The following is a 10326-nucleotide window of genomic DNA, read 5'->3' on the forward strand; positions in this document are numbered from 1 at the left end:
ATAAATTCTAGAAATTAGGAATTTATTTGAAAATAAGTTTTGCAATGTGTTTTGTGCAAAGAAATTCTCAATTAGTGAGTGAATGAAAAGGAGAAATATGTTTCTTCAGCAAATATTTTTTGATCATCTCAATTATTTCAAAAGTTCCTTCTCTGTGTATAGTGATCTAGGGAAACTGAAATTCATGGCTAAAAATACAACTTAACTATGTTAGTCTTCAAGTGAGTAGTATAGATAATTAAATCAAACTTTTAATGGAAGAGATGGATTTGTGGGCTGATATTAGAATTGCATAATTTTGGACAATAATATGCAAGTGTTATCGAGGGAGTACCTTGATTAATATCTCAAAGAGTGGGCATAAGTTGGACAGTCAATTGAGAATAGATACAACACCTGAGACAGGGGAAATGTGTAGAGGTGGGAACTGTGTTTCATCTGTCGAGTTGGAGCATTAAACTCAGGCCTCCACACATCATAGAAAATTAAACCTGGGACCAATCCCTGGAGGGGCTTAAAGACTTTGTGGTTTGAACTAAAGCGAGCCCTTTTGTGAGCTGAAGAGTGACAAAAAGAGCAGTCAAATCAAAGCTTCCTTCTTTGTCCTCCTCCATACTTAAATCTGGGTGGTCCACTGAAATTAATGAAAAAGGAAAAGAAAGTGAAAGCTTTGAGATCATTAGTGTTTGGGTCCTTAGCTGAAGCATTCTAGGAAAAGCCATCACTATTTTGATGATGCCAGAGTGTCAGATTGCTCTGCATTTTTCTCTTTTTGCTGGAGTTTGTCTCATTATTTAAGAAAAAAAAAAAAAAAAAGTCACAGCTCCTCCAAACAACTTTTTTGAGACAGAGCAGGCTTTGCAGGTACATGGAGCAGTGTGTGGGTGAAGAGGAAGAGAAGTTTCCATGGAAATGCTGCCTCTGGCTGGGATCAGGAAGTCATCACATGATCTCCACAAGGAGGCTTAATCTTTTCTCTCTGTCTTTCTTTCAGAGCCACAAAGAGATTAACACAAGTCTTCTAGTCCCTGGGGAGCCTTGCTTCTGCATTACTTGTAACCACATGTGGCATTTCATAATTCTTTTCTGTGTACTCGCAGACAGAATTCAACTTCTCATGTTCAATTTAATTAAGAATTTTGCCTTACACTTGCCCCACTATCAGGCTTCCAGTGAAATAACTTAGAAAGTCTTCATCGTGTTCTTTAACAGCTTTTGTGTCTGCTGTCCCGTCTATTTTTCATAATCTTTAGAGCCTGCTTAGAGGAATTATTAAAATGTACTTTGTCCTGTTAATTTCCTTTACATGGTTGATTTCTTAAATAGACAGACCTCTTTATTTGTCCCCAGTATAGGCCACTGTCTTCTCTGGCCTACATGAGTTGTAGTCTTCCGTTTTCTTGCCAGTCTTGGGTACCTAAATATTAAATCCCATTTAGAGTGCTTTCTTCCTGACTCTAGATGTACATTCTTTAGGTATCTTCAGTTGTGGGATTTGAAAGGGTCCTATCCTATTTTGGGAGATTACTGTATGACCTGACATGAAATTAGTGCAATGCTCTATAAAGTAGAATGAGGGGTTCAGTAAATACTCTGCAAGTATTTACTTGCAGACAATGGGGAGAGATGGGAATGCTATGGTAAGCACAACAAAAATCTCTATCATCAAGAAGGATATTGTCTCTTAAAATACTATTTTAATTTTAGTAATTTTAAATAATATTTTTAACTACATATATATTAAATAACTTCTTTTCTGGATTAAATTACTTTTTAAGTTGCTATAAGAGAAAATTAAAGAGAGAAATTAGGGAACATGACAGAAGGGCCTTTCTAGTCTCACGAGAGAAGAGATAGTCAGAGATAATTTTATGGGAGAGGTGACATTTCAAGTGACACTTGAGGGATCACTAGAAGTCTGTTTGATGAAGGGGAGAACAGTAGGAGTGTAAGCTTTCCAGGCAGAGAGAATAGCATGCGCAAAGTCTCCAAAGTGGAAGTAGGTTGGTATATTCAAGGGATTTAAGTACAGTTAAGGTGGCTGCAATCCCCAAAATGGTAGAAGCGTGATAGAAGTATGAAGGCGTGTGTATGGACCAGCTCATAGTCCACAAAGGCTTTGTAGCAAAATTTTGGGTAATGATACATGAATTTAAAACTTTTCACTCAAGCAACTGAGGTGACAGCAGATGTGGGGTGGGAGCCAGACTAAATGTAGAAATTACTGTTAGGAGATTATTAATGTAAACCAGGCAAACATGACATTGCTTAGACTAGAGTAATGATCTCTGAGATGGACATAAGTTAATGAATTTGAGAGATATGTAGGTGATAAATTCAAGAGCAGTAAAAAGTGAAGGGAAAGAAGATTTAGGGCTATATGCGAGGTTTTTGGCTTGTGCCATTAACTAAAATAAGAAACAATAGAGGATAAATGTTTGTGGGAATTGAATATGAGCTCAATTTTAGATATGTTGAGTTTGAGTATAAACTAGCCACAATCACTGGTCCTCTATTTCTGGTATTTGTATAGATTAGTCACCCACTCACTGGTGTTAACCTGGTCAATATTCCTCATTTTCCTCACTCAGATCACTGGTATTTGCTCTTTTATTTGGTAGTAGTTTGAATCCATTTTCTGTCTTTTTTTCTCAGCCCTCCTTTCAATTATAATAGTAGCTACCATTTATTAAATACAACTAATACAATTATCTCAGTATCAGTAGCTACCATTTAAAGAAAAAAATTTACTATGGAAAGAAATATGCTCAAATCAGTAAAATATAATATAATAAACTAGCATTTACTTACCTCCAAGTTTCAACATCCAGCATTTTTCTGTTTGTTTTGTTTCTACTAGCTTAAAAATTCTGGAATATTTTAAAACAAAACTCAGATAGCATATTCTACCTCTAATTTAGTTATGTATAGCTAACAATTAAGAACATAAAAACAAAACCGTGTATTTCACACATAAAACACATTTCAAACAAGAAGAACAATAATTCTTTAATATCTGGTTTCAAATCTATGGTTAATTTAGTTTAATCATCTCAAAAGTATTTTGTCAAGATTCAAACAGGTATATACATTGCATTTTGGTTGATCTATTTTATCAGTTTCTATTAATCTATAAGTTTCCTTTTTTTAAAAAAAAAATGCAAGTATTTTTAGAGGAAACTGAATTTTTGCCCTACAGAATTTCTCACATTTCAGGGTTAACTACTTTTATCTCTATGAATTTAACATGTTCATTATCCTGTATTTTCTATCATTTTATACATTTTCAATAATAAAATCTTGCATTTTCTACAATCAGGGAGTTAGATCTAGAGATTTTATTGTATACAGGTTGAATTTTGTTATTGCTTTTGTTAATAATTACTTCACAGGCATTGTTATGTACTACATATTTTGATATACTAGAGGACCATATTATCTGGTTTTCTCAGTATTTGATTTTAAAATTGATCAGCAGCTTGAATTGATGTTAGACTGTCCTTTCAATTACATAATTCTCTAACAAACTTTTATATGGTTTTATTTTCACTGATAAGTTTATCCTACATTTGGTATTTTATTAAAGGTTGCAAGAATGATTATCCCCTTTTTTTGTAAAGAATAACTTTCTTCACGAACTATTTAATTACCCTGTACAAGAAAAGTGGGGTAAATGTTTGATTCTTGCCCTTCATTTTTCAATTTTCAGAATAATAGTGTGGCTACCTAACAACCTTTAAACATGATATATTTTTAACTATCATGAAGACTTCTAAAGTTTTATGTATGTAGTGCATTTCTTTTGGGAGACAAATTGATGCATCTGTGTTCAATATTTTGCTAATTAGTGGATATTAGTCAACCTACATTATGATTTGTTGGTCAATTATCATTATGCTTATGTTTGTGTGTGCATGTGTGGAGTTCAAGAAAAAAATATGTAGCCATCAACTCTTTATATTTGAAATTTAAATTCATTCATTTGTTCAATAAATATTGAACATCTATTATTCCTAAGACCTTATAGTAAATACCTGGGGCATAAACAAATTGTATAAGTCACTGACCCTTAATTTGATGTTATGAAGTCAGAATCTCTGATGTAATATCCAAGGTCTGCCAGTTATTAGTTTCAGGCCCCATGGCAAGAGAAAAGGGGGAAGAGAATTAGCATATACTTAAGATTTGTTCAGTAATTTCACTTATTACAACCTGAGTGTGCTCAACTCTACTACACAGGACTATTTGGAGTTTTAAATAATTTATTAGATATTAAACATTCAATATAAGACACATATTCTGACACATATTAAGTACTTAATAAATATTCACCATTTTCATTAAAGACCATAAATTTGGTGCTGTTAGTGTTTATCACTATAATGCTCTCAATACTTTTAGGCTATTTTTGGTCCAGAGAGCTAGGGAATAAGTATCTTATTGGATATAATCAAATATCATTTTTTAAATTGGCCTCTCTTTCTCTCATTAGCAACCTCAATTGCCTTTTTTTCTCCAATTAAAACCGTGTTCCTTAGGATATTGAACTTCTGCAGTAACACTGAGATGTCATACTTCTATAGAATTTAGAAATTAGTACATGTTCTTTCTCTTAACAAATAATGTTTTTCTCTTTTATTCACTTGCATAATTTCTACACATACTGTAAGATACATCTCAGGTGTCATAGCTTCAAAAAACCATTTTCTGATCTACAGACCTTCTCTGAGGATAAGCTGGAGGACTGTCTTGCATTTTCTCATTCTACCCTCAATTCACCTTTGTCATTGCACTCACCACTGTGCATATAATCTACTGATGTTTCTCATGCCCTTTCTATATCATGAATCCTTTAAAAGTAAAAATGTGGTTTCACACCAAATGCCTAGAACATTGCATGTTAAAAATATCTTTAGTAGATGGAGAATGGATGGATAAGTGAATCAACACTCATCAATTTCTTCTTTTGTTTTCCTTATTTTGTAAAATACATGTTCTAAAATATTTCAAACATGCAGAAAAACAATGAGCACTCATGAATTCATTACTTATATGATAAATTTTAAAATTTTAGACTAATAGATGCACTTTTGAGATCACATAGTATCATTTCGGACACATGAAAAACAGAGCTAGAGGAGAAAGGGTAAAAGTATGAATGAGACTAGCCTTTATTTTGAATGAAGTGTCATGTAGGGCAGAACCCATCCATACATCCAGCATAGAGCAGAGAAGATGAGAAGGCCCAATATGAGAAGAGACTCAAACAACAGAATTAGGACTCATTATACCAGAACCTTGGTAGAAGTCTAGCTGGAAGGAGGAGACTAGTGTTTACCTAGGATTTATTCAACTATCATTTTCATTCCACATTATTTATTGGATGTTTACTTTGAGATAGGCATTTTGCATACATGTTTTCTAATTCAATCTTCAAAACAAGACTGAGGTACATGTTGTATCCCTTTATAGTTAAATAACCTGATGTTTATGCTTAAGATTAAGCAACTAGTAAACTGCAGAGCCATGTCTTTCTGTATATTTCCATGTCTCACAGATATTCTATTTCATTGTGTTATCTTCCATGCTAATGTTAGTTTTACTTGCTGATTGCATTTGACTATATTAATCCTGCTTCTAGTTTTAGACTTCATACTTTTCATGTTCTATATTCTCATATCTGTTCTGGTGTCAGCTTTAGGTACTTGGCTACATTTTTGATAGGCTTCTAGGATACAGATGGGTCTTTAGCCACCCTCTGCTCCAGTTTCAAAATGTTCTTTGTAAGTCACACACAACCTCAATCACACACTAAAGCCCCTCCTAAAACTGATCTTCATAGGTTGTTGAAGTGTTAAGAAAATTGTGGTCACCACAATGTTGAATGATTTACATTTTCTTTGCTTCAGTTGAACCGTCTATAATTATTTTAATGGCAGAGGGTATTGATCTCTGGGAAGCCAATTTCCTGATTATGTATATTCTACTACATGCAGAACTAGTTTTGCTATCACTTAATGCATATACCACTTGTAATTAAATTCTATTAAACTATTTAAATAGCATTACCACAGAGCAAAATATGCTTTACAAGAACAGCAAGAATAATCTAAGACATGTTATGGAGAAAATAGGCTAGCAGGAAAATATAACTCTAGAGTTGAAGAATGGCTGCTGAGAGCACAACCTCGGATGAATTCAGAACAGAACTAGCTGATGAACCAACATGTAGAACTAAAATGTGCAACCTTCACAAGTTTAAAAAACCCACTCGTTTTAATGTCAATAAACTGTGCAGATCCTCTAGAAGAAAGAACATAGCTTTCAATATTTATTGAACATAAATAATGACACAAACTGTCAGTAAGTAATTCTTTTATCTCAGAGCTCAGAACATGATACCCCCAAAGGATGACTTCCTGGTGTGCTGAGTATTTTCAGCTGAAGGAGATTGGGAGTGCCACAGAAACAAGAAGGTCTCTCTGCCCTTCCCCTGGCCTCTTTTCTCCCTTGAAGTGGGTCATAGAAACCAGAACTCCCCTCCCCAAAGCAAGCCATAAAACCTGGGAAGGTCACTCTCTGACCTCCTTCCTTTTCTGCAGAAGACCTTCATGTGACAGGTGGGTCTTCAGGGGGAGAAGGCCTTGCTCGTTTAGATTCTTCTTTACCCAGGGGTCTAATTCTGGGCATTACAATCTCTGTATCATAGAGATAATTAGACACTCAGGCACAATAGGAGTTGCTTAGGCATAGACAAAGGACAACAGGTTTTGAGTAGACAATCAGAAATTGTGAATTGTGATAGGGACTCAGATTTTGGAAGAAGTAGTTTCAACTTTAAAAGTTTAAAATTTCTACCAAATTAGCAAAATTAACATATCTCCTATGATGAAAAGAACATAATTAATCTCAGTGATTAAGCTTCAAGTGATATCTTTTCAAATAGATGCACCAAATATTGTTATGCAAGTCAGCGGTTGAAAGCATGTTTACCTAAATAATCAATATCATGCTTATTTCTCACTCACCTTTCTCCAAATACTTACATAAATTGCCAAACTAAGTTTGGGTTTATAGAGATATTTACCTGTTAAATTAAGTTTAGCTTAAAGCTGCCTCCTTACATATTTTAAGTTCAGCCTAAAGGTTTCTCCTACAGGTAAACTGAAACCTAACTGGATGTGTAAACAGACTGTAATCTACTCTTATGCTAAACACCATGTTTTGGCCAATCAAAGGTGGCCAACTGTTCAAACTGTGTTCAAATAAGGCAAATGCCAAGCTGTAACCAATTGAGCTGTTTCCGTGTCTCACTTCTATTTCCCATACTTCGCTTTCCATTTTCTGTGGCTGCACGGGAGTCTCTCTGAGCCTTCTCTGGCTCAGGAGGCTACCTGATTCACAAATTCATTCTTTACTCAATAAACCTCTTAAGTATAATTTGCCTAAAATTTGTCTTTTAACATACCTGATGCCAACTTGTGTGCCTCCCTTAGAGTTCAGCCTGCCCTGCCTATCCTCCTAAGCTTATTTTATGTGGCACTTAACCTGATGGCCGGTTGATTGCTCGCAAGATTAATTTGCCCTGAAACATTCCTTTTCATCATCTGACACTCTTATTTCTGAGCAAATTTACATCCATTATAGAAAACATTTATTTAGACGCCCAGTATGAAGTACCACATCCAGAGTTCAGATAAAATATGAGGCAGTGACTATTTTTAAGGTGCCAGAACAATATGCATTAGTTCCCTTCCTTCATTTAATCAAACAATTATTTATTTAATGTTAATTTTTGTGCCAAGCCATGTGCACGACAACAGATGATAACAGTGACAAATGAGCGTGGTCCTTGTCCTGGAGTGGTTCACAGCCTGGTAAGGAAGTCAGAGAAATCAAGAGACAATTTCAGGACAGTTTATTAAGTGCATATTGTTCAAAATATGGAATGTGGTATCAGTCAGGGCCCTGGCAGGAAACAGCTGACACACTGAAGCTGTTTTATTGAGAAGGGCTTAACAAAGAGACTATTTACAATTTTGGGAGGAGAGTTTAAGGAATCAAACAAGTGATCACTCAGTACACTGGGAATGAAGGGCAAGGGCAATGAACAATTGAACTGGAACACAGAGAAGATCACTGTATCGACTGAGCCAGCTGGCAGGAACTGTGGCCTTACAGAAGGATGCAGGCAGCCACTGGCTACATGGCAAAGAGAGATTTGAGAACTAAATATCCTGACCACAGAAGTCACTTTCTTCTGCTCTCTGATCTTCTAGTCATGCACCTCTGGGGATGAAGCCAAGCTCAAGCCAGAGGAGCAAGAAGCCTATTGATGCAATTCTTACAAGTCATCCTCATGGGGCCCAGAACAAGGTGGAGAAGGGAAAAGAATAGGTCCAGGGGGCCAGAGGAATAATATCTAACACAAATGCCTACTCTATGCTTTTCGTATAGTGTTATTCATCTTTGCAACTGCCCTGTATGAAATGGTTATTTTAATTTTGCAAATGAAGAAAATGAGGTTCACAAAGTTTAAACGACTTACTCGAGGGCATGCAACTAGCAACTGATGGATTCAAGGTTTGAACTCACCAGTGTGGCTATATCTTCAGGTCTATGTATTGAGATTTATGTGCAGGAAATGATGGGACCACAAGAGAAACATGTAGCCTATACTATCTGCAAATGGGCCAAGGGAGGCAAGATTGCCATGAAAGGCTTCCTAGAGAGAGATGATGCCTGAACTGAGCTTGAAAGAAGATTGGTATAAGAAAATAGAGAGGATAAAAGGGACAGAAACTGTTGCCCAGGTAAAGCGGGCAGCCAAACATAGAGATGACAAAATGCATTTAGGACTTCAAGTAGTTGATTATGTTTGAAACAGAGAGGGCAGAAGTAACGAGAAAATATGACCTCTATAGTAGCATTGTGAAAAATTAACATAATTTAGGGACATTAAGATGAGTTAAAGAATATATGGTTTATATCTCACAGTGTATAGGTATTAAGGTTCATAGGAACAAATGAATAGGATTATTTTAGGTGAAAATAAGAAGGGAGATAGAAAGATTTTTACAACAAAGACATAATGTGCTTGCTTATTACTGAAACCCATCTTTTTCACCATTGGCCCTCAATGTTTTACTTTTGAGGTCTATGCCAACAATTTACAGAAGTTTTATTATAAAATTTATCTCTTACTGCTGCATACAATTTAATAATTTTGTGCCATTGATGTGGCTCACAGCTTCATCATAAATCCTGCATATGTAAAAAAGTCAATAATGCAAAGGCTACAAAGATATTATGAAGACTTCTAGAAATTCTATAAGAGCAAATTGTTATAGTGTGGTCCCCATATCACTTACATATAAACTCTACCGTTTTTGTCAAACACGCCTCTATTATCTAGTGGCCAAAAATACAGCCTTTTGTCTAGGGACAATCATGATACATAGAAATATCAAGGAAACAAACACACGCAAAAATGGCCCTTGAAACAAAATAGATCATCATACAAAACTAAAGTTTTGTCTTATATAAACCATCAACTTCATTTGTTCCTCAGTTTCTCTTTAAGTAAATAGGGACAGTAAAATCACCTCATAGCATTACTGTTAGAATTAGATAATGTCTTCATAAAAGAAAGCTTCTGCTTCCCAGATCCCCAAATAGTCTATACACTTCACTTCATATTTGATACATCTCCTTTCTGGAAGACATGCCATTACTTGACTTAGGAAGGACAGGGAAAACAAACAGATGTGGAATTCTATTTCTTTGAAGAATGCCATTGGTATTTTTATGGGATTGGTAGTATTGACATTTTAACAATATTAATTGGAATATTATTCTAATCCATGACATGGAATATCTTTCCAGTTTTTTGTGTTCTCTTCAATTTCTTTCACTGGTTTTGACTTCTTTTTTTTTTTTTTTTTATTATACTTTAGGGTTTTAGGGTACATGTGCACAATGTGCAGGTTTGTTACATATGTATCCATGTGCCATGTTGATTTCCTGCACCCATTAACTCGTCATTTAGCATTAGGTGTATCTCCTAATGCTGTCCCTCCCCCCTCCCCCACCCCACAACAGTCCCCGGAGTGTGATGTTCCCCTTCCTGTGTCCATGAGTTCTCATTGTTCAATTCCCACCTATGAGTGAGAACATGCGGTGTTTGGTTTTTTGTCCTTGCGATAGTTTACTGAGAATGATGTTTTCCAGTTTCATCCATGTCCCTACAAAGGACACGAACTCATCATTTTTTATGGCTGCATAGTATTCCATGGTGTATATGTGCCACATTTTCTTAATCCAGTC

The sequence above is a fragment of the Nomascus leucogenys genome, chromosome 15 (genome assembly GCF_006542625.1).
Source record: "Nomascus leucogenys isolate Asia chromosome 15, Asia_NLE_v1, whole genome shotgun sequence".
NCBI classification, from domain to species: Eukaryota; Metazoa; Chordata; class Mammalia; order Primates; family Hylobatidae; genus Nomascus; species Nomascus leucogenys.